This window comes from Curcuma longa, chromosome 4 (assembly GCF_044706935.1).
Source record: "Curcuma longa cultivar G26 ecotype Majalengka, Jawa Barat chromosome 4, ITB_CL_G26_1.1, whole genome shotgun sequence".
NCBI classification, from domain to species: Eukaryota; Viridiplantae; Streptophyta; class Magnoliopsida; order Zingiberales; family Zingiberaceae; genus Curcuma; species Curcuma longa.
Genome location: NC_133864.1, coordinates 985,443 through 1,009,984, shown reverse-complemented (window position 1 = coordinate 1,009,984; position 24,542 = coordinate 985,443). Strand labels below are relative to the sequence as shown.

The window sequence follows — 24,542 nt, the reverse complement described above, 5'->3', positions numbered from 1 at the left end:
CCAAGAGCAAATGGCACAGAACAGTGCCATACAAAATCAGAGTTTTCAGATTGCAAGAAAGAAACCTAGCTAAGCAAACTCTAATGCAAATTAGTTAACTGAATTCACTGAACCAACATCGAACATTAGCCAAGCAAATTGCATTAAAGATGTTTAGCAGGTTTGTAATCGAGCTCATTTGGCACGGAACAGTAAAAAAAAAACTAAGTTATCAAAAACGATATCAAGCACAGAAATGCAATCCAATGGAAATAGATTAAATCCAAAAGAAAAACAACAACTAAACTTAGCATTAGAACTTAACAAACTCAAACAACTAACAATGATAGCCTAAAATGCAGTGAAACAAAAATGTTCAGAAACAGCTAAAAATCGAAAATCAGAACTCATCCATCCCTCATCTTCTCCTTCAAATCCCCTCAGCTGGTTGTCAATCAGCTTTTGAATCCATTTGGAAGCTTCAAACTTGTCGTCGGGTGGTTTGCGCGCTGCCAGCACCGCTAATTGCCCGGAAAAACCCTCTCCGGCCAAAACAGCAAGCTGCACAGTCGCGTTTCTGATGACAAACTGGATTTCCTATCTTACACGTGCTCCGATTGGATTGATGATGATATAGGGAGGATCCACGATCCTAGGAGAACCCCTCGAAGAAATCGCGGCATCTGATGGTGCTGCGGATGGTCGGAACGCTCGAAAACAGGGATTTAGCCGCCGGTGAAACCCTCGCCGTCGCGCCAAATCCAGCTGCCTAAATATACCCAATCGGTCGGCTTTAGCTTCTTTAGGGATCAAGGAGTGCAATGGAGTTTATTTGGGAGGACGGGGTGCCCTATGCTGTTACGCTCCTGAGCAGAGGATCGCTCGTGGGGACAATGAGCAGTGGCGCAGCCACTGTTCATCGATTAAAATGTTGATTTTATACGCCGATTAACCCATTAATCTCAGCCCTTGATTTTAAATCCAGCGATCAGAAATTGATCTAGGCTCTAAGGCAGCTTAGGGCTTCCAAAAATTTAAGGGATCTTGATCGGGCTTGATCTAGGTCATGTCCTCCATGTGGGCTTGATCAATTTGGGCAAATTGACTCGATTTGATCGTGATTGAGCTCAAATTTGATCCGATTTGAACCCTACAATCAATTAAACTCAATTAATGCAAAATTTACCATTAAATCACAGAAATTATAATCAAACCTTCAATTATACCACATTTAATGAATCAAAGAAGTACATACTAAGTACATGTGATTGTTATTATATCGGGATTAAGAGCATGTACATCTATAATAACAGAGGCTTAGTTCAATTATTTAGTCAGTATAAATCGAACAATCCTCAGATGGTCCTGCTCAATACACACTAAGTGTACTAGTGTAATTCTATAGTCAAAACAGACTAAGACCAAATTATACTACAACCAGTCCAATGGTTTGTCCAATCCATCTTGGTCGTGAACACTATTTATAATCTATAAAGAACTGATAACATGGTCTTCTGTGTGTGACTCCGCACACCATGTTTATCTACAATATAGATTAAATGGACACTTGCATAAAAACTAAATACAAACATTGACCAAAAGTAATTCTTATTTCAGAATGTTTATTTACATAGATAGCTAGGATTCTTGTATACATCCCAATATCCTTGTCCTGCGGATTCGAGTTACTCATACACGTGTTCAAGAATACGTGTTGCTTTGGTAAAAGACTTTCAGTAACAATCCAAACAAGCGGCCGTAGGATATACGTCTCTTTTACAAAGAGCAATGAATGCTCTGTGGGCTATTCAAATACCTTCAAGCACTTCAACTTATACCAATCATCTCGGGTTCACACCTCCTTGGAGATGCTTACTTAAGATGTTAAAGTATAAGCTTCCGCGACCAAGGTGACTTGAATACCGCAAGTCTAAGGAAACTCGCACTTAAGCTGCACTGAGAACTTCATTGACATACATAAGAATCACATGAAGTCTCACGACAGGTGACTCCAATGAACTAGCTACCTTTAACTAGCATCAACGTTTAACTCCCAACATCCAATGTCTCCAGCTAGTGAGAGTTACTGCTTGGTAAACTAAGGAATATAAACGTGCTAGTCTCAACAGAATTGATGACGTCCGTATTCATCAATTTATCGACTAAGGATAGTTTCAATACTTTCATAATTACACATGTAGATAAACTCACAGTTTGTGATCGTATCACAAATTCTCTCATGCTATGAAATATATTGTGGGCATTCAGTGAACAAGTTTAAGTTCCAATCAAACATATAAAATATGCACTTAAAAGTGAATTTATTCAATAAAAAGTACAATCATAAGGCGATTGCCTTAGGACACCTCCCAAATATAACAACGTCTGCTCTAGAATATTTTCTTTGAGCATGCACTATCTATCTGATTATCCACTGAGTATTTTGTACTCACCACTCAGACCCTGGGATTTTTTGTCTCCCCAAGTAGTAGATAGGAGATTACAGTTGATGTCAGAGGAGATCTGCCCGTTATGCCATCTCATAGCAGGAGAATATTCATTTTACTTCATATAGATGTATTGGATCTATATTTTGGTTGTTTTACCTCGTGTAGATTCGGTTTTATGTTTTTCGTATCAGTGAACTTGGTTGTGGTAACTCTAGTTGTGGAGTTTATGTTTGTATTTGTGATTCGGTCTTGTGTTCTTATCCGTATATGGATTTTCGTTGTTGATATATTCCGCTTGTGTAATTTCTATTATCGTAGAATTGTGGTTTATATTTTATGTGGTTATGATGCATTTCGATTTATTCGTATGTGGTTTGCGGTCGTGTGGATTGTTATGTTAAAATGCATGTGTAGGATTGATTTGTGGCTGTGTGGGCCTTATCATATAGTTTAGCATTTTTATACATGTGATGCATTGTTGAGAGGCCGTGTGAGCCTTATGTTAAACATGTATTCAGGAAAGTTGAATTGTTACAGGGGAGATGCTGTCAAAATTTTTCAGACGGTCGTCTCTCGGGACATGACATCATTTCTAATCCAAGTTAAACTCATTGAATTAGACTAAAATGCATCCAACTATTGGATTATTAGATTGAGTTTAATCTGAATTAGACTCATTGGATTAGACTCAACCACTAAAGAGGATTAATGTCCATTAATAAAGATTAATGAAGTATTGATGAAAAAGAGAACAAAAGGCTGAAACCTTTTGGTATTCATTAGATGACCTTGTATTCATTGGATGACCTTTTGTATTCATTGGATGACCTGTTGTATTCATTGGATGAGTACAAAAGTCATCTTTGATGCATTTTCGTGAACGATCATTTTCTAATCTCCTCTTCTTCTCCTCATGGTTAAACCATCTAAATTGTCCGCACAACGAAGGTGGTTCTTCTTCGAATGTTGAGTTTATAAGATGAATGAAGGATGTGTTCGTGTGGATACCGAAGAGGTGCGACCATTCTAATCATGTTGAAATCTGCTGAATCAAAATTGCTATCGAGATTGTTACGTTCACACAATAAAGGTGACAACTAGATAGCAAATGTGTATATTGTATTCACATGGATCTCTAGAGGGATAAATTTTTCCGCTACGTTTATTTTAATTTTTCGCATAAGATCTCTACAGATAGCCGTGACAATAAGGATGCATGAGTGGGGGTGAGAGGAGCAGCGATGGTTAATGCACGAACTAGTTACAGTGGTACAGAATTGGCACGGTGTGTTAAAATGGTATCAGCACAGTAAATTAAAAAAAAAATTGACACATTGAGAAAAAAATCAGCACATTGTTTATACAATGTTTAGAACTAAATCTTTAGATTTTTAAATTTTTAATCAAAATTTTAGTTAATTAATTCTATCAACTCTTAATTTAAATAAAAAATTCCTAATTTAAATAAACTCCCTCCAATCATAATCAATTATCTCATTAAAATATATAAATCAAATATTAAATTAAATATTAAAGATTTGTGATAGGATCGTATGATTCTACCATTTGATTCCGATCCTAAATCATGCCTAAATTGCAATCCTACAAAATGAAGCCACCTTTATATTTTTGTCATATTAGGCAATCATAATTATCAACATATTAATTATTATTTCCAGAGCCGATAGACCCAATCAAAATTCAAAATCAACAATTTAATGATTCAAAATCATCAATTCAACAGTTTTAGGAATGTCAACTATTAACCTTAAGTATCTAAAGTGGTTGCAACACATAGTTCAAAACCGCTAATTCAATTCACAATTTACGATGGTTCACATTTATTATTATTTTATTTAAAAATTATAAATTTATATAAAAAATATTTTAAAAATTTATATTTATTTAACTTGTCTATATATCCCCTTAGGATAAAAAAAAAATCAAAATCCACGTAGTCTGCTTATCTTTTTATCTTTATTACTTAAGGAAGTGATATTATTACTCATTTCTATTTTCCGTTCTTGTAATGTCAGTTCCTTCAATATTAAAGTCTTCTAGCTCATCATCTGAAAGTTACATCCCTATATTCTTTTTGTAACATTCATTTAATCATCAAGTAATATTTGTGTTTCCAAAAAGTCAAGAGACAAAAATAGATCGTCATTCATCCAATATGTTACTTTTAGAACTAAATATTTATTCTACAATAATAACGGATATTGGACAAGTTAGAATTTCTTTTACTATGATGGAGAGGATGAAAATTTTAAGTCTTATATGGCCACCATCGTAGAATATCAAAATTCGACTTGTTATCTGTTTCATTAAAATCAAAATAAATTATAAAATAATTATTAAGTTCATGTTTGGAATTTAAGGACCCTCATTCTTGTTTTGCCCGTTCTTTTAATAAAAGTTAAACTTTTGTAAATTTTAAATTACAACTGCTATCACTATTTTGTGTTTGAATATATTAATTTCTAATTTATATTTTAAATTATAATCTTTATAAATATTATATAAATTTTTTAAAATATTTTATATAATATTAGCAGATAAAAAAAAGAAGAATCTTTGTATAAATTAAAACACCATAATCTGTTGGGCCGCCAATGAGATAAAAATTTATTCATAATATATTTATTTAAAATTAAAATTATATTATTAAAATTTATCAAAATTAAATGAGAAGTATAATAACAAGTGTCAAAAATTATTCAATTGTATTATCTAATACTTTTAAATTTCATAAATACTGCTATATATATTCCATCGATAAGAAAATAAATAAATATTAGTATTATTAGTATTTTATAAAAAAATAATATGATAATTTATTATATTTAAATAAATCTTATAATAATTAATGAATTCCAATGTATTAGTATATCATGTAAAATTTTTTAAGTTTTATTTCATTAATTTTATAAAATTTATCACATTGTTTAATTATACTAGGATATGATTATAAATAAGAAATAAATTTTAATTGAGTTAATTTTATTTTTTATTAATTGAGTTAAGTTTATTTTTTAAAAATTTTAATTTATCTTGAATAAATAAATTTAAAATATGACATATACAATAAATATAAAAAAATAAATTACCAAATCGACATATAATTTAAATTCATCAATACATGTAGTATTAGAATTAACATTATTAAATAATATTTAAAAATTTTAATAATTAATTTATATATTTTTCTAAAATTAAATATAATAATTGAGAGATACTATAAATAGTATGTACTTCGTAACAAATTTAATATGCTAAAAAATTTTTAAATTATCTAAGAATTATCAACCCAATGATACTCAGAATGAGTTTGACAATATAATTATTCCAAATATAAGAACATAAAGAAACTTGATTATTTTATTTATTAAATTCATTAATTATTTTTTTCTTACCTTATTATTTTTTATTATACGAGTAAGTGTAATTTAAAGAATATATTTAGCAGATGAGTTTATTAATTCTTGACAATAATATTGATCTATGTATTTAGATCCAAAATTAAAAAATATATATTTTACAAAAATAAATCAAGTTAATTATTCTTTTAATTTATTATCATAATATTTATAAAAATTAAATCAATATCTCCACTTGTCGATAAAAATCTGAACAATTACATTTGAGAATATTTAATTCAAAATTCTGTCAAATGTTTCGTTTCGACGTATCTCTTCAATGACCTATAACTATTGTCCGGATTGAAATTTATAAGTTTTATAATACTTACATTTTACATATAATTTTCTACATGAAAGAATGATTTTTTAAAAATATTTATTAAAATCTTGAATATGAGAAATTATTTTAATTCATCATTGATAAATTAAATATCTATATTTGAATTGATTATTTTTATCTTTATAAGATATTCATTTCCTTCTATTGGAATTGAAAAAAAATCAAAATTGAAAACGATAAAGATTTTATAATAAAATATTTGTTTATAAAATTTGAAAAATAATAAATATTAATTAAATCATAATTATTATTTAAAAATAAATAAATATTAAAAAAATAATTAAATAATTTTCAATCATTTAGAAAAAAAAAACTTCTAACAGTTGAAATTATCGATTAAAAAGAAAATTGAACCGATGGTATCAATCGAATCAGGTCCATGATCGGGTCTAGAGTTAGGTGCGTGACAAGGATGGCTGTCTCCGTTAACATCCTTATCGATAAAGGGCCCAGTGGGCCATATATTCAACGGATGTGAATCGTTCGACCCTGCGCCGTTACACCCAACTTCGTCCTCTAGTCTTTAGTCCCATCCGCGCTGCCAAGTGTCCGATAGATTAGATTGCCACTGCGGGGGTTTTGCTCACGAACGCCACCCTCTCGATTCAATGCCCTTTTTTTTTTGTTTGGCTAACAACGACTCTACCTCTGGTTCTTAAATGGGCGGAGGACAGTAAAGAGGCTGATCGATGGAAAGAGTGAAAGGGCTGTGCAAGAGTGTACACACCTTGCTAGGGTTCCCTGAAGCTGACCATGCGCGCCGGCGCGGAGGCGTGGGGTTTCCCGGCGGAGAGGGGCTGAGGCTGCTCGCCCTCCGGGCACCGGTGGAGGTCGACCCCGGCGCCAGGGGCTTGCACGACTGCGTATGCGCGGGAGGGCTCGAGACGTGCACCGAGAGCCTCGGAACCGAGAGCTGCGACGGCGGAATCGACGCGGAGGAGGCGGAGAGGTTGGGTTTGGGAATGGGCGCCGAGTGCGGGGAGCGGAAGACGCGGAGGGAGCAGACGAGGAGGGAGAGGGCGGATTTCCCCCCGCCGCCGCTGAGGTGGCTGAGCGGGAGTGGGAGCGAGGGGTGGGGATGCAGGTTTATGAGGGCGGAGAGGAGGGACGGGCGGCTGATCTTGACGGCGGTGCGGATCGAGCGGCTCGATGTGTTCCGCGCCCGTCGGGAAGGCGGACGGCTGAGGTTGCACATGATCGAGACGGAGTGGGAGGGCGGCGCGGAGGAATCGAGGAGCGGAGGGTGGGGCGAGGAGGGATTTCTACGGTGCCACGAAACGAGCGTCGGTGGCGCAATCGCCGGGGTAAGCTTGGGGAATCCCCGATTCTTGTCGAGGCGTGACGCGATGAAGTGTAACGTTTGATTTGAACGATTTGTCCCATTTTGGATTTTTTTTTTTCTCTGATCATTCTACGGTATATTCTAGAATACTGAATTTGTTATCATAAAAAATAAGTAAAAATCAAAAAGTATTTTTTTTATTCGAATCCTTGCAAAGAAAGATCTTCCCTTTCGCGTCAATATATTTTTATTTTAAAATAATTTTTATTTTTTATTAATATAATAATTATAAATTTATAATTATTATAATATAAATATATTAATTTTGATAGACACAAAATCAATAATATTATAATATTTATAATTCATAATTATTATAATATAAACAATTCAATTCTAATTATTATTAATTAACTATGTTGTATCAACGTCACTGTTTTATTTATGATCAATATTAATTAAAATTATATTATATTAATATTTTAATTCTAATCAACATTAATAATATTGTTGTGGTAATTATAATTTATAATTTTTGTAATATGAATGTTTCATCAACACAAATCAACATCATATTATAGCAATTATGAATTATAACTCTTACAACATAAATAATTTATTTCTGATCAATACTAATCAATATTATATTGAAATAGCTACAACATTGTAATTGCCTTAACGTATAATTGTACTAGATACGGAATAATAATTATTAGAATTGTATATTAATTATAAGATTATAGCTGTTATAATTATGTAATAATTATCATCCTAAATTGTTATAATAAAATAAAAAATAAGGATAATTTTGAATAATAAAATATGTAAAGGTGGGATGAGACACTTTTTGATAATAAATAAAAGAAATCATTTTGACTATTTCAATAAAAGAATATCCTTTTAAAATTCTACTTTCAAAAATATTTTATTATATTGAATAAAGAAGGTATTTTTAATTTGGTAAAGTCAGTAAGTCACATGAGTAAGCATAATTAATTTATCAAAATGATAGAGTCCTTCGCCCTTGAGACACTCCCCTCCCTCCTTTCTTGCTACTACATCCATCTTCTAATCGACTTGGGATCCTGTGCGTCAACACGTGTCTATGGGCGTTGGCGTGACCCCTTTGATGATTAAGTTAATGCTGGTTTGAGAGTTGGAGCTTGTTAATACGTGAGGAAAATACAAGAAAATTGAGGGAACTCGACTGCAAAAGGTTGGAACCGCCAACCTAGCGGCCCCCCCACCCCGGCCCCACAAGTATGAGGGGGAGTAAATGAAAAAAAATTGAGGGAACTCGAGAAAAGCTTTTACGTGTGAGAAAAAAAAAAATCATATTTTCATTTACCTTCACCTACCCTTATATAGCTGAAGGGGAAGAGGGCCTATGTGGGCTGCCACACAAGCTTCGAGTTGGTTGGCTTGACGAAGAAGGGTTGGTTGTTAAGGGAGGTAGCGGTGGGGTCATACACTGGCATGGTTGAGTCATTATCCAATTGTCACATTTGGTGTGGACTACCTTGTTAGGAGTGTTTATGGACCATAGAGTATAATGATTTCGACTGTTGAGAGTTGTTGAGGTTGAGATCGAAGAGCACGGCTCGACAAAGATAGCTTCGCTTGGGGAAGTTCTATTGTACGATTGCTCAATTAAAAAGCCTCATCTAGGCGCACCTTGAAGAGAGTGTTCCTACTCGTGTGGGCACCTCAAGGTACATCACATGTCCCCCCTCTAAGTCGGACTAAGGAGCAGAGTCAAATGAAGTCCGATTTATGAAGTGTGGGGATAGAAAGAGCAAAGGAGCTAAAGGACGCTCTTGATTAGGTATGGTCTATAATGAGCAAGCAGAATGGGGATGCTCCTAAATGTGTTCTCGACTAATTGTTGGTTCAAGGAACACCGGAATTGAACTTATATTTTGATATTGGTAAAAGTTTAAGGTTAAGTTGTCTTGTGAGCTAACAAGCTATGTTAAGTGTGCAGATACTAGGCAACAGGGTCTTAACTGATCAAGGGGACTTGACACTAGGCAAAAAGTCTAGATGGGCTACTTGGACCTGATGAGGACTCGATGGGTCAGCGAGGACTAGATATCTAGTCAAGAAGTCCTAGTAGGTTAAGGGATTTAACGTCAAGTAGAAGTCCAAACAGATCAACTAGACCTGATGTTTGGCATAAGCTATAAGCCAAAGTAAGTTCCAAGAGTAGAGACGTCCTACTTAGGACAAGTGAGAATGAGTTCTCTCTATGGGAACAGGCTTAGGCGTCAATCTAATTAAGGATCCAACTCGGATTCTGAAATCGAGATCGGGCAGTTAAGCAACTATCTAAAAATAGAGTTTACTTAAAATATTATGTTATGTAACTAACTCTATTTTGCAAGGTTTGGTAGACTAGACGGGTAAACTGGTCAAATGAACGGTTCGGGTGACTGAATAGTAAGATTTGATCGACCCTACGTTGATGTGTCATGGTTTGTGACTTGGCAACCGACATGTCCTATATGCTAACATGTCATCCAATGTGGACAAGAATAAGTTGTTGGTGCAGGGAGCATCAGACGAACGAACCATGATTTTGATAATGACAAAGGATTCAAATTAAGTTTGTGAAGTTTATTAATGAGATACGTTGAGTGTGAAGGTAGCATAGGGAAGTCTTAGTTGCGGCTAGGCAAAGGAAATTCTAGTTACAACTAGGCAAAGAAAGTCCTTGTCTAGAGGACTAGGCAAAGAAGTCCTGGTTAGGAGGACTGTGCAAGAAGATTTGACAGATCAGAGCACCAGGCGAAAAGTCTAGGCAGGTCTGGAGGACCGGACATCTAGCGGTGGAAGTCCTAGGGGCTGAGGGTCAGATGCAAAGTAAAAATCTAATAGGTCTGGAGGACTAGGTTGGCAAAGGTAAATTCTTTCAAGAGGAGTGGATGAGGGTACATTCCTAGAAAGGGAATAGTAGGCATCAGTCTGACTTAAGATTTCACAAAAAATCCAAAAGTCAAGACTAGATAGTTCATAAGACTATCATTTTCCTACTTTATTTGTTCTGGACTAACCTTGTAATGCAAGAAGTGAGGAACTAGAACTTTTGATTTCGGGCGCCTCTATCTAGATCTGGGCGATCGAACAGTCTAGGTGCCCTGAAGGGATCTAGGCGCCTAAAAATTAGCCGACTGGGCCAGCGAGGTGGGTGAGGTGGCAAGCTCTCAGTGGTCGGGACACTTTAGCCTCTAAGCGCCCTGAAAGGCTCCAAGCTCCTAGAGATGGATAAATTGTTACAGAGTCAAAGTTGATTCGATAACTTTCACATTAGCATCTAGGCGTCTGAAAGATACTGAGTCAGTATCGGAAGTGGATCGACAAGATGACGTACGTAGAGATGCTCGGAAGGAGTTCCAAGCGCCCCGATCGACCTATATAAGTAGCTACGAGGGAAAACTCTAGAATAAACAAAACACTACTATGATAACCGTTCTATGCACGACCAACACATCTGAGATGCCATCATAATGCCAAGAAGCTGCACCGACTTTTGCACTAATCTTCTACTCTTTTAGTAGTAATTTTATTTTCGCTTTCTTGTACTTAAATCTTTAGGACGGTAAAAGTTTATCATTCTTAACATCTTGTAAAAGTGAAAACTCTCTCTCGTAAGAGAAGTGTTTCATAGTGAATTGTCCGTTAAAAATGGTCAAGGACTGTGAGCCTTGTAGCAGCCTATGGCTATGAACTAAGTAAATAAAAGTGTCAACATCTTTCTTTTTGCTGCATTTCACACTTTGGTTTTATGTGATTTTTACGAACAAGTGAAAAAGCAAACACGCTATTCACCCCCTCTAGCACTTACTTATATCCTACAATTGGAATCAGAGCGAGGGGTGCTCAAAATTAGTACAACCACAATCAAGAAAATTTATTTTTTGGCGCTCTAATTTTTGATTTATTTTTTATTAGATTTGAGAGGTGTCCCAAGGCAATCGTCTTACGGTTATACTATTTATTTGATAAATAACAATTCACTATTTGAATGCACATTCCATATGTGTTTGATTGGATCTTAAACTCACTTACTTATATCCTACAATTGGAATCAGAGCAAGGGGTGCTCAAAATTAGTGCAACCACAATCGAGAAAATTTATTTTTCGGCGCTCTAATTTTTGATTTATTTTCTATTAGATTTGAGAGGTGCCCCAAAGCAATCATCTTACGGTTATACTATTTATTGGATAAATAGCAATTCACTATTTGAGTGCACATTCCATATGTGTTTGATTGGATCTTAAACTCACTTACTAAATGTCCGCAATACGATTCATAGCATGAGAAAATTTGTAATTGGATCACAACTAGTGAGCATCTCTACATGTGCAATTATGAATCTATTAAAATTATCCCTAGTCAAGAAATTGATGAGCACGAACGTTATCGATTCTGTTGAGACTAGCATGTTCAAACTTCTTGGTTAGCCAAGCAACTGATCTCACTATTGAAAACATTTGATATTGAGAGCTAAACGTAGATGCTGGTTAAACGTAACTAGTTCATTGGAGTGACCTATCTTGAGACTTCATATAGTTCTATACATATGTCAATGAAGATCTTAATGCAGCTTAAGTGCGAGTTTCCTTTGACTTGCGGTATTCAAGTCACCTTGGTCATGGAGGCTTATACTTTGATATCTTAAGCAAACATCTCTGAAGAGGTGTGGACCTGAGATGATTGGATATAAGTCAAAGTGCCTGAAGGTGTTTGAATAGCTCACAGAGGATTCATCGCTCCTTGAAAAAAGAGTCATATACCTTGCGGCCAGTTATCAGGATTGTTATTAAAAGTTTTTGGTCAAAGCATTACATGTCAAGAGTACGGTACTCTTGGACACATGTACGAGTAATTTGAATCCACAGGATAAGAAAGCAGCTTGGACTAGGTGTGACGTAATCAGCCTAGTGGGGACCAACACATAGACTATGTCCTGAATCAAGCGGTTATAAGATGGTGAAAGGAACGAGACACGTTTAATTGGAGCTGCTGAAAGGTTTAGAAGATATTCTGGAATCAATCGTTGATTTTTCGATCAATTGGGAATCATGATGTACTACTAGGTGCAACTCATGATCATTCCATAATTAATGATTAATTACGGACGACCAACATAACCGGGACTATTAAGTCACACGCACTACAAGTTCTCAGAATGACTTAAAATGAGTTTGAAAATTAGATTCTCAAAATGAGATAAATAAAATCTGGTTGGACCAGACAAAGAATACAATGATAGAATTCATCTTATGAAGATGAAATGAATGAAATTGATTTTGTTGGTGCAAGATGCACTAAGATCTTGCCTAGAATTTTGATGTTTGACAATACACCTAAGTCGATCAGTTTGACCAAGGGTTGATCCAAACAAGACTTGATGTTTGAATGTGTGGAAGTGAGCGAGAAGACCTAGTCGGTTAGACTAGGCAGTGGAAGTCCCAATCTGGAAGATTGGGCAAGGGAAGTCCTGGTGAGTGAAGCTGGGCAAGGGAAAGTCCTAGTTGTAGGCTAGGCAAAGGGAAGTCCTGATTTGGAGGATCAGGCGGAAGTCTTGGCAGAGTCAAGTGCTCCAGGTGAAGTCTGGGCTGGTCTAGGTGACCGAGTCGCAGCAGAAGTCTGGACTGATCTAGGTGACCGAGTCACAGCAGAAGTCTGGGTTGGTTAGAGAGAACCGAACCGCAGCATGTAATACCCGAAATTTCCTTCAATAATTTCTGGATAAATATTGATGTATATGATAGAATTTTATTTTATGATAAGAAGGAATAAATATTTAGGCAAAAAGGAATGGCCTAAAATGTTTCTTTAATGGGTTAATTTATGAAGGCTTTGCTATAAAAAGAAAAGAGAAAAAGAAAAGAAATGTGGAGGTGCCAGGGATTGACCCTTGGACCTCCAATATGTAGCAAGCCAAGTTAACCATATGAGATAGTAATTAATTCTTGTTAAAGAGATAAGGGAAATGCTTGTTAAACCTGAAGGTTTATGGAATTTCATTAAACCAAACGGAGAGGCAGTAGTGGGTTTAGGTCGTGGGAGTTGTGGGGAGTCGTGGCTCTCAATCGTAACTGGCCGCTTCTCTTTATAAACCCTCTCCTCGAGCCTTTTTTTTTTTTTTTCTTCTTTCTCTGCTCTTTCTCTCTGGGCCGAAGGTCCCCGTTGCAAGGAAGGAAGAAAGGAGAGGTTCGTCTGTTTGGTATAAACCTAGGAATTCGAGAACTAGGTAAGTTCCCTCTCACCTGCAATATAATTGTTAAACGTGCAAGTATGTTTTGTTGTAGGATGAACTAGGTTCATGCTCCGTTTTCATGTTTCTCAGTTTAAACGATTGAAGTAGGTTTAAAGTAAAACTATGGTCTACGACCATGTTTATGTGACCATGTTAAGCCAAGGAATCAGTAAGTTTTGTGATATGCATGTTTATAATCTGTTGTAGATCTGATAATCTTTGTTATACGCTTGAGGGTGTTACAGCATCTGAAGGTTATAGTTGTTTAACAGTTTATTTTCTTAAGCATGTTGTAGGCTAAGATACAATCACGTTAAACCATTTGTAGTTGTTAGATCGTTAAGCTAAGTTTTATGTTGATAAGTTAAGTTAAGATCATGTTTAACAATCTGTTTTAGGGTTACATGTTGTTAAGTGAAGTTGTAATCGAGTTAAACGGTGTTTAAGAACAGAAGGACGGGTAATCGACCTGTTGGTCGATTACCAGAGAGTGTAATCGATCGGTTGATCGATTACACGCTTTAAAGAGAAACAAAATCCGCGACTCTTAATCGATCACCCGATCGATTAAGAGGCCGTAATCGATCGGCTGATCGATTACGAGGCTGTAATCGATCGGTTGATCGATTACCAAGCCTACTGTGGACACCGTAATGAGGGAATCGATCTTCTGATCGATTAGGCTCCTGTAATCGATCGGTTGATCGATTACCAAGGCCACTGTGATGAAAAATTTGAACAGAATTGACCCGTGGATCGATTTAAAGCCTAGCAATCGATCTTGTGATTGATTACAAGGATATAGGTCCTCTGGTTTGGTCAGTTATGGTGAATGAAGCTTAATGAAGCTAACTCCTATGAAGAAAGTGCAACCAAACCTAAGTTAAGGTTTAAATGTGATTAGACATATGATTTTTCATAATACCTTATGTCGAATTCATGTAATGTATGACGTGAATGTTCACTATGAATGAAAGAAAGATGTTATGGAACATTCATGTTATGATGGAAAAAGGAAAAGTATAAAAAGTATTTTACTTTGAATGAATGGCTTGTACCGGAACCCGAAAGGGATCCAAGGGATGGGCTCCAAAAGTTGCCCCTAGGTTGAAGGACATCTGAGAAGACCTAGTAACCGTGTAGTCGGGATTAGCTACCTCGTACTACTTGGTATGTATGCGCGCAAAAGAAATGAATGGGTACAAGCCAGGGATCCCCAAAGATGATGATGATTATGTTTATCTATTAAGATAATATTTTTCAAAAAGGCAAAATGATTTCTATGTTTCATGTATATGATGTAAATGTCAAATGACTGATTATGCCTGTTTAGGAAATGTTGACATGCTTGTATGCTTTAAGGTTATGTTTTATGTAACGATGGATTTTGTGAGTAGGAAAGGAACTTACTAAGCTTTATGCTTATAGATACTTTCCTTATATTGCAGATCCAGTTAACAGGTACTGAGCAAATGGGAGGCAGCAGGACAGGGCGGTGAAGATGTGTGTGGTGGTGACTTGACCAAGCCTTGGCCATGCAACAATTTTATATATGCATGTTAAACAATGTCTTAAATATCATGTTTGTAATTTAATTATCATGTTTAGAACTTTATAATCTAGAATTGCCATGCAACCTAGGTTAGTTTTTATTATTCTGTTATCATATATGAACTCTGTTTTAAATAGTAGTTAATGTTTCCGCTGCAAAGTTTAGTTTTAGTTTTTCCATATATGATAGTGAATGAATGTATGAATGAATGTAGAACTGTAGCGTCCGTCAAGGGCCCACGTAAGGGCGGGCGTTACACAAGTATGATGAGTTTCACTCATACACATTAGTTTAACTACATATTTTATTTGAGGACAAGCAAAGATTTAAGTTTGGGGGTTTGATGTGTGTGAATCATGCATATATTTTTTTATCTTATTTAGCATGCATTTGTTGCATTACATGAGCATACTATATGTAAACTTCTAGCGTTTGCATTCGTTTCGTCTTTTTGATTTGAATGAATACAGTTTGTGTTTTATATTGAAAAGAAGTGAACATTTTCGACATTACAACATGCTTGGAGATGCAAGGTCCGAAGAAACACATAACAAAATGATCCACGGTCATGGTAGCTAGCCACCACGACCATGGATCATCCGAGAAGAAAAGGCAACTGTGGATCATTTGAAAAGAAGAGGCAATCGTAGAGCATCTAACTAAGACAAGCAACAAGAACCCTGGCCAGAACATAGTAGCCACTGTTAATTTTACAGGATCATTATATTTATTTTATAAAACAGATCTTGAAATCTATATATTTGGCATACCTAAGCTTAATGAAGAAGTCATTGCAATATAATTATTTTGCATATATTGATTTCTCTCCTTCTTTTTTTGAAGACACTTAATATAATTTTTTCATGATGGATTATTATAATATCTTCTATTATAGGTAGAGAGAGGGTCAATATACATGTATAATTTTATTATTTTCGTGCATCCATCATACATCGTTATAATAATTATTATTATTTACATCCGTTATTAATAATAATTATTATAATATATAGATGAGTTTATTTAATTAGTAACTTCATTTACATGGAGTTACTTTTAGTTTTAATTTAATTTATTTTAATTTTATGACAAATTATTAGTTAGATAATAATAATTATCTAACATTCTCCCACTTTGCCTAAAATTAAAATTTAAAATACAAGTATGATGCATTATAACTTTAAGCACCAAAAACTCATCCTCTTAAGACATCATAATTACTTTAATATAATAGAATACTAAATGTGGATTATAGCGGTTGTACATTACATAACATACTTTCGTCTATATACCATAAACATCAATATCCTATCATACTAGGCCTATAAATGAACATATAATTTTATAATAGTTCACAATAATGTTTCTAAACAATTCATATTATAACACAGTAATGTGCACATCGTAACTAAAAATTGTATATCAAAAATACATAAGTGATATTAAAGTGTCAACTTAATACATCATTCAAAGGGATAACCAAGACCCATTCAATGTACATGCTCCTTAAATATCTTTGATTGTAAACCTTTAGTTAACGGATCTATAATCATGAGATCCGTCCTAATATAATCAATAGACACTCTTTGTTTCTGAACTTCTTCTTTAATGATAAAATATTTTAATTTCATATGCTTGGCACCTCTTGAGTATTCATTTTTAGAGAAGAGTATTGCTAAGGAATTATCACAATAAATTTTCAATGGCTTGGCAATAGTGTCGACAACTCCAAGTCCTGCAATAAAATTTTGCAACCATAATGCATGGATTGTGGCTTCAAAACATGCCACAAACTCTATTTCCATTGTGGATAAAGCAATGATAAATTGTTTAACATATTTTCATAATATTGCTCATTCTCCAAGAAGAAACAAATAACCAAAATTGGACTTTCTACTGTCAATGCATCTCATAAAATCTGAATCTGAGTAACCAATTACTTCCAAGTGATTAGTTTTTCTGTACATGAGTATGTAATTCTTGGTGCCTTGAAGATACCTTAAAATTTTCTTAGTAGCTTTCCAATTATCAATTTAGGATTACTTTGATATCTGTCGAGCATTCCAATAACAAAACTAATATTCGATCTTGTACAGATTTACATGTACATTAGACTTTCTACAACAGAAGCATATGAAATTGAATCCATTTGTTTTCATTCTATATCATTCTTTGGACATTGCATAAGACTAAATTTGTCACCTTTCTGAATTGGAGCAATTCCAGCAAAATATTTTTCCATATTATATTGATTTCTTAAGTTTACACACTAGATGATCTTTTTCTTCGATTAAAAAAAACCTTCAAGTTGGTCCATATATACATTTTGTGGTCTATATACACATTTTCTTCAAAATTTCCATTCAGAAAGGTTGTTTTCACATTCATCTGGTGTAACTTTTATTAGGATTGTCTCTGTGCAATGTGCATATTTACACGTTTCACAAACGTGCACAGCGGAAATATACAAATAATTAAACGAATTATTATCACAATACATGCATGCAAAACAGGAAATAACATGTACAAGACATGATTGAAAATTAAAATTTTATAAAATAGTAAATAATTCTGCGTACCTTATTGATGACGTTGAGCGATGTTAGCCTTAATCAAGCAGTCCTTTTTGAAGTCCCGCCTCTACTGGTGATCCATGCCAAGCTCTCGTCTGGATGAGTTCCGAAGTCACGAGTCACGTCATCATCTTGGATACTAGCCGATGATCGATAACGATCAATTTAAGAGAGAAGTCTAATTTTGAAAAACATGCAACAACATTTGTCACAATCATTTCCGGGACTTTCTAACTATCACCGAAAATTATATTTCTGGTGTAGTTTTCGATGGTCAACTTTTGACTGTCGATTAGGATAAATTTTTAGAACCTTTCTGATATTGATGGAACGTTCTCCAGAAGCTTCACAAGCTCTCGAAAAGTTGGTAGACGATCGTTAAACGATCGAAATTAATTGGCCATGATTGGGCAACTCTTCACAAGAGTTATCAATAACGTTTCTTCTCTGACAATGATTGCCCTCGATGAATACTTCACAGGCCATCAATGAATACTTCACCAACCGACGACGACCCTTCACAAGAGCACCGACGGCTGCAAACAAACTCCGGCCTAAATCATATTCACAATCAGAAGAAGAGGAAGAACACACACTCACCTAATTGGCTTCTCACGGGCAAATAAGAACAAGTCTTCTCCTCTCCCTCACAGTCGAAAACAGAGGACTTGGGTTCAGCTTCTTCTCATGGATGAAGAAGAACAAGTCTTCTTCTCCTTCCTCTTTGGCGGACGCAGGAGCAGCAGTGATAAAACAGAGGGAGAGAAGAGGGAGGGTGTCATGATGGCAAACAGAACAGAGGAAGAACAAAAAGAAACTAGGGTTTTCAGGCTTCTTATCCTCACTACTAGAAAAAAGTTAATAGACAACGCGGAAAATGTGTTGTCTTTGTGGGTTAAAAAGCGTTGTAAGAGGCCCTGTTCCCTCAACAACAACGCTTTTTAAGCGTTGTCTTTGTTAACATCGACAACACCTTCGCAACGCAGAAAAAGCGTTGTAAATATTACAACGTTTTTCGCGACGCTTTAAAAACATTGTTTTTAATAGGTATGACAACACATTTTACAACGGTTAAAAAGCGTTGTAATTTTGTTACAAATTGCTTGGGTATTGCAACGTTTTAAAAAGCGTTGTCTTTTGATTTTTTTTAACAGTAAATAAGAAACCAATATATCCTACAAAATTTACTAAATCACATACAAAACATACAACTTATATTTACACAAAAAACATTGTTACAGCAGGTTCATAACATACAAGTTCATAACACATGTCCATGACATACAACTTATACAAAAGTTGTAGCATCAGATCCATAACATAAATGTACAAATTAAAGTTACAACTTCCAACATATAAGCTCCATAACAGTAGCAGGTCCATAACAAAGGTTTCAACGTAACAGAATAATGTCCAACAGCAGCAGAAATATAACAAGTGCATCACAACATTAGCAGCTAAATAGAATCGCAACAGATGCATCACGAAGTAACAGCAGATCCATCTGCCAAAGACCAGCCTGCCTAAAGATAATACTAATTTATCCAAAATATGGCCATAATAGCACCTAAGAATTATACACAATGAACTCTGAATCACAAATAAATATCTTTATTGCAAATAAATGGAATTATGGAGATCAGCATTCCATACCTACTCATAATATGATCCTGTATACAGCCTGCCACCTCGGAACGCACCTCATCAATTTCTCTCCGAGTGTTCAATTTTTCCCTTTTTATCACGTGTAGTTGTCGCTATATATGGGATGGTGTGTGGATTCATGAATCTGAATTTCCCTTTGATAGTATCTGTCATCATGTTTGTATAAAGATGCCTACCATGACAAATATAATACAATTAACATCACCATACATATTCCAAGAAGAAGTTGCTGATATAAAATCACTTACCATATGTAGGCAATTACACAATTGGCTGAAATTTCCTCTAACTGATACAAAGGAACAATGTCCTCAAGGTACAAAAAAAGTTCATAATCATCATCAAACATATCATGTTCTAAAACTACTGATATAAATTTGTCTTCCTGTAAGGCATGTATACTATAACAATACAACATACATAATGAATTTTTATCGCTATGTAAAACAGTGCTTTGCAGAAGAAAAACTACCTTAATTAGGAATATAAGAATGAATTATTAAAAAATAATTGTGGCTTACTTATTGCGGCCAGCTCCAAACTGAAAAGATCTTCATCATCATCATCATTTTCTAGCATCTCATTGTACCTTATGTGGTTCGCCACATTTGCCTCCGAGAACTCATCATTTCTTTGATACAACTTTGGCTCTCTGAGGTGTTCTACACTATTGTTACGTTTCATTCTGGAGATGCCACTTATATGCATGCTAAGTGTGTGTGCATTCTGATTCCTCCTATTTTTAGCTTTCATAAATCAAGACGCAGGCTCAATCCTCATTGCTTAGACATGTTAGAGCAAAAACCATAAACTGCCATCAGCAGGTGTAATCCATGTCATGATGACTCATGTCACAAACCAACAATCTCCATGGCATAAGTAGCTTCAATTAGTCAGAAAAAAGACAGTTGAAACTAAGCTTCGAGATTTTCTGAAGACCTATGCCAGAAAATATAGTTTCCATCCACCAGAAAAATAAAAAAAAACTGATTTCTGGTATTTCAAAAAAAATGTATCGCAGCCAAAAAAATAAAATATTAGATATATTATTATTATTTACCCTCTGATTTTGTTAATTTTTAATTGTACTAAAATAAAAATAAACTAAATTAGTATCCTATTTCATGTTTTTGTTTTTCTATTTGATGTGGTCTACTAGTGTTTTATTGACTCAAAAATGACAATTGGCTTACTCTAGAATAGTCAACTAAACAACATTAGAGCAACATAGCCTATATAGAAACACTAATCTAATCACATTTTAGTTCAATAGAACGTAGCCATTTGGACCATTTTAATACAATGTCATAGTCCAATTCTTTCCTACTCAACCAACTATTACCCTGTACAGGAAGACCAAGTGGCAATACTAAGAAAAAATGTGAATCAGCTAGATGAGGCACAAGACAAGGGACAAAGTAATATATTTTTTTTCTTAGTATAGTTTACAGGAAAAAAATTCTTACTTGAATAAAAATTTTGATTCATAAATCTGAGTGTTCTGTTGTGTTCAATATTTTAATGCCCAATTTCTTGTCCTCGTGTAATTTTAAAGATTATAGAACCTTATTTTTTCTTTCTTTCTTTGGGCTAGCAACAGTTGTTGTTTGCATACAATAACCGGACAGAATAGCTATTTAATTAGATCTAATCCTGAAGTTTTCTGGCTATGTTCTTGCAATGTAACACTTCAGAGTACTGAATTAATATATTACGATACAGATAATAACTAAACTTCTGAGACTAGACTAAACATGATAGTATCCACAATCAATTTAGTTCTTTCCAAATATGTTAATCACATACTAGCTTATGAGATGAAGACTGATAAATGCAAGACAACACATCATGGGGAAAACAACACAGGGATGAAGCAGAGACTGCTAATGTAGCTTACTATCTGAACTCAAAGAATTCTTCTCAGGTTCTTCAACATATTCCTCCCTTATTTCCACAAGCCCTTCCTGTGAGAGGAGGAAAAGTGAATATATTAGTCTGAAATCAAATGGACAAAAAGAGAATAGAACGAAGGGTGTGATTTTGAGTAGGCATTCTTTTTCTTTCACAGAAGCCCTATCTAAAGGAAAAAGAATGAGCATGAAGCTTAGCTATATTAGCAGTTGCCATACAAAAAACAATAATGTATAGTGCTTGTGTTTGTCTCATTCGACACACTTAACACGTTATGAGAGAATGCTATATTGCCCATTATACTATCTTGAACATCTATCACTTCAGATACAGTTTATCATTCATGAATATAGCTTATGTAGATATTCAACTGAGTGTTCTTATCATAAAGCTGTTAGTAGTAGTGGGTAGAGAATAGAGCCATCATTGAGAGGTTTAATATATATTATGCTGAACAAGAAGAACTTATCACCAGTAGCTTTTGAAAAAAGTCCTCAATAAGGAAAACGAGGTGAGAAATAGATAGGGAATAACCAACTATATTAGCATGTTTATTTTGTAAACACCTCTACACTATTGTGTAACGCTTAGAAGCAAACCCCAATCGCACAAACGACAATTCTGCAGAGAACCAAATTAGCACAGAAAATCAGGATACACACACACACACATCCAATCATAGGATTGATAATAGAGTAAACTCGTTATGTCGAAGCACTTACAAAAGCCTCCTCCGCTGTGGAATTGAAGAACTTAGCCTCGGCCTCAAGATCCAACATCGTCGCCTTCAAAGCCTCAACCTGGGCTTCCAATGCCCAGCGCTGCCACCGCGGAGGCGGCGCATGTAAGCCAAGATAGGCGACTCGACTGCAGCGCTAACTGTAGGAAGCGACGGCAGTGGGGATAACAGCGGCCGCGTCCAGGGATCCACGGCCGGCAGTGGCAGGACTAGAACCATGGGCAGTGGAGGGGAGGGGTGAGATGGGCAAGCGGCAGAGGGCGGATGCGGTGGAGACGGGAGGTCAGGGGAACGGGCGGGGGGACGAGGGATGCTTTCGAAGAAGGATGAGGACTTGAGGAGGGTGTGGCGGCGGCAGCTCCGCAGGCGGAGGCTGGATCTGGCTGTGAGCGGGGCACCCGGTGAGCTTCTGGACGACCTCGCATAAATCGTTCTTGTCAATGTTGTAGATAGGCGGCTGCGGCTGGTACGGCGGGCCTCCACCGCAGCTACCACTAGCACTCGTCGTGGCCTCCGGAGAAACTGTGAGCTTTTCAGCTACAGGATTGGGGTTGGGGTTAGGGTTTATGGGAAGGGGCTTGGAGCGATGGAGGGGAACTCCTGCGATGGTCGGACTCTGCTGCCCTAGAGGAGCCTCCATTACTTGGCCTCCCCGACGAGAACTAGGGGCTTAGCTTGGGATGGCGGATGAGAGATTAGGGTTTTAGAGTGAGAGGGGGTGGGAGAGGCACGAAAATGGGGCGAGGGACGAAACTGGGGCGGGAGAAGAGAAGAGGAGACGTACGCACGAAGGAAATCGCGGACTCGCCCGATAAAAAACCCGGATATAAATCCTCTAAACCCTCAACAACAACGGTCAACGACAATCAAAAACTTGATAGGCTTTCCGCAAGTATACGGAATGTCGTCAAGTAATAAAAAGATATCGAACCACAGGGACTGTGTATTAGCTATAGTGATGTCACTAAGATAGTTGTCTAGACTCCAAAGGAAACGGTTTGGTTGAGGATTTGGTTGTGTATGATGACAGAGAAAGAGAGATTGGCTTGGGGTTTATGGGTGAGATGAATAAGTTTAGGATTTCGGTTTCACATCATTGCTAGGTGAAGTCCCTAATTCATGTTCGTTCCCTTACTCTCAATGTCTATCACCTTGTAGAGATTCTAACCAAATTATCCAATTAGACCTCGTCAGGCTTTGTTGGCATAAATCAATGGTGTTCTAATGTTACTAATGTCGGTTTGAGATGATTCTAGATAGCCCGGTTTAAGGCTCTCCTCCTGTCACGAGGCGCCCCAGTATACTACTAGAATCCTACCCTCTGTCACAGGGTACCCTTTTAAAGATCTCTCCCCAACAATGAGTAACCGTTAGTTATCCCTTATGGGGGTTTACCACTATGTAGGAATCACTTCGGAAGGTCCGGTTAAAGACTTTCCTCCTGTCACGAGGCGTCCCGGGTGTACGATCCTAGGATCTCCCTACAAATTAATCTACCCCTCATAATCATGCATATGCGCTCACACAAACATTTCATCAAACACATTCAAGGCACAATATACATGAAACAAAGGTAAACATTTCATTGAATAGGGAAAATGACATAAACTAGTTCATACATCACCATCATTACATAGATGTTCATCCTACATCCTAAACTCAGCGATCTACTCCATTACAAGAAGTTTACAAGAGGAATACATGAAAATAGTCATCCACAAGAAAAGGGAAGACTTATCTTTGAAGCGTGGTCACCCTCTTGAAGATCTTCTTGTTCCGGTGTAGGATGGACTGATGGAGATGAATGGCGAGGTGGATCGGCGAAGGATGGAGCGTTTAGGGCCTCCCCTAGAGAGGGGAAGGCACCGCCGCCAAGCCAAGACCAAGGGTTTTGGAGAATGACCCAAGATAACCCAAGATTGGGTTTGTTTCCACCTTTTATACTCACCCAAAACTGCCCAGATTGTCCCTGGTTTATAAGGCTCTGCCTCAATGGGTTTTTCACCTAGTAAACCCGGTTTTCTTCAATTGGACCCTGAACCAAAGTTGTAGAGCATTGAATTATCTTCAATTTGGGTGGTGGACCGACCCATAACTCTATTTGAGCCGAAAGTTATGTTGGTTCGAAGTTTGGTCTGCAGTTTGGGCAGAGCACCCAGCGCGGCCGCGGTTAGGAGGCACGGCCGTGCCATTTAGCACGGCCTAGAGCAGTCATCGTTCTGTACACCCTGAAGAAAAGTTGTAGATCTTGAAGTTAGCTCCATTTTGAGGGGTGGCACGGCCCGTGGTTCAATCGGAGCTGAAAGTTATGCCCATTTTACTTTAAGTCTGCAAACTGTCCAGATTGATAGGTAGACACGCC

The 24,542-nt window shown here is 36.3% G+C and overlaps 1 pseudogene; it reads right to left on the bottom strand.

Annotated features, from left to right (window-relative positions):
• Nucleotides 1-22,228: 22,228 nt before the first annotated feature.
• On the bottom strand, nt 22,229-22,820 carry LOC141826305 (VQ motif-containing protein 9-like; annotated as a pseudogene).
• Between the last annotated feature and the right edge of the window lie 1,722 nt (nt 22,821-24,542).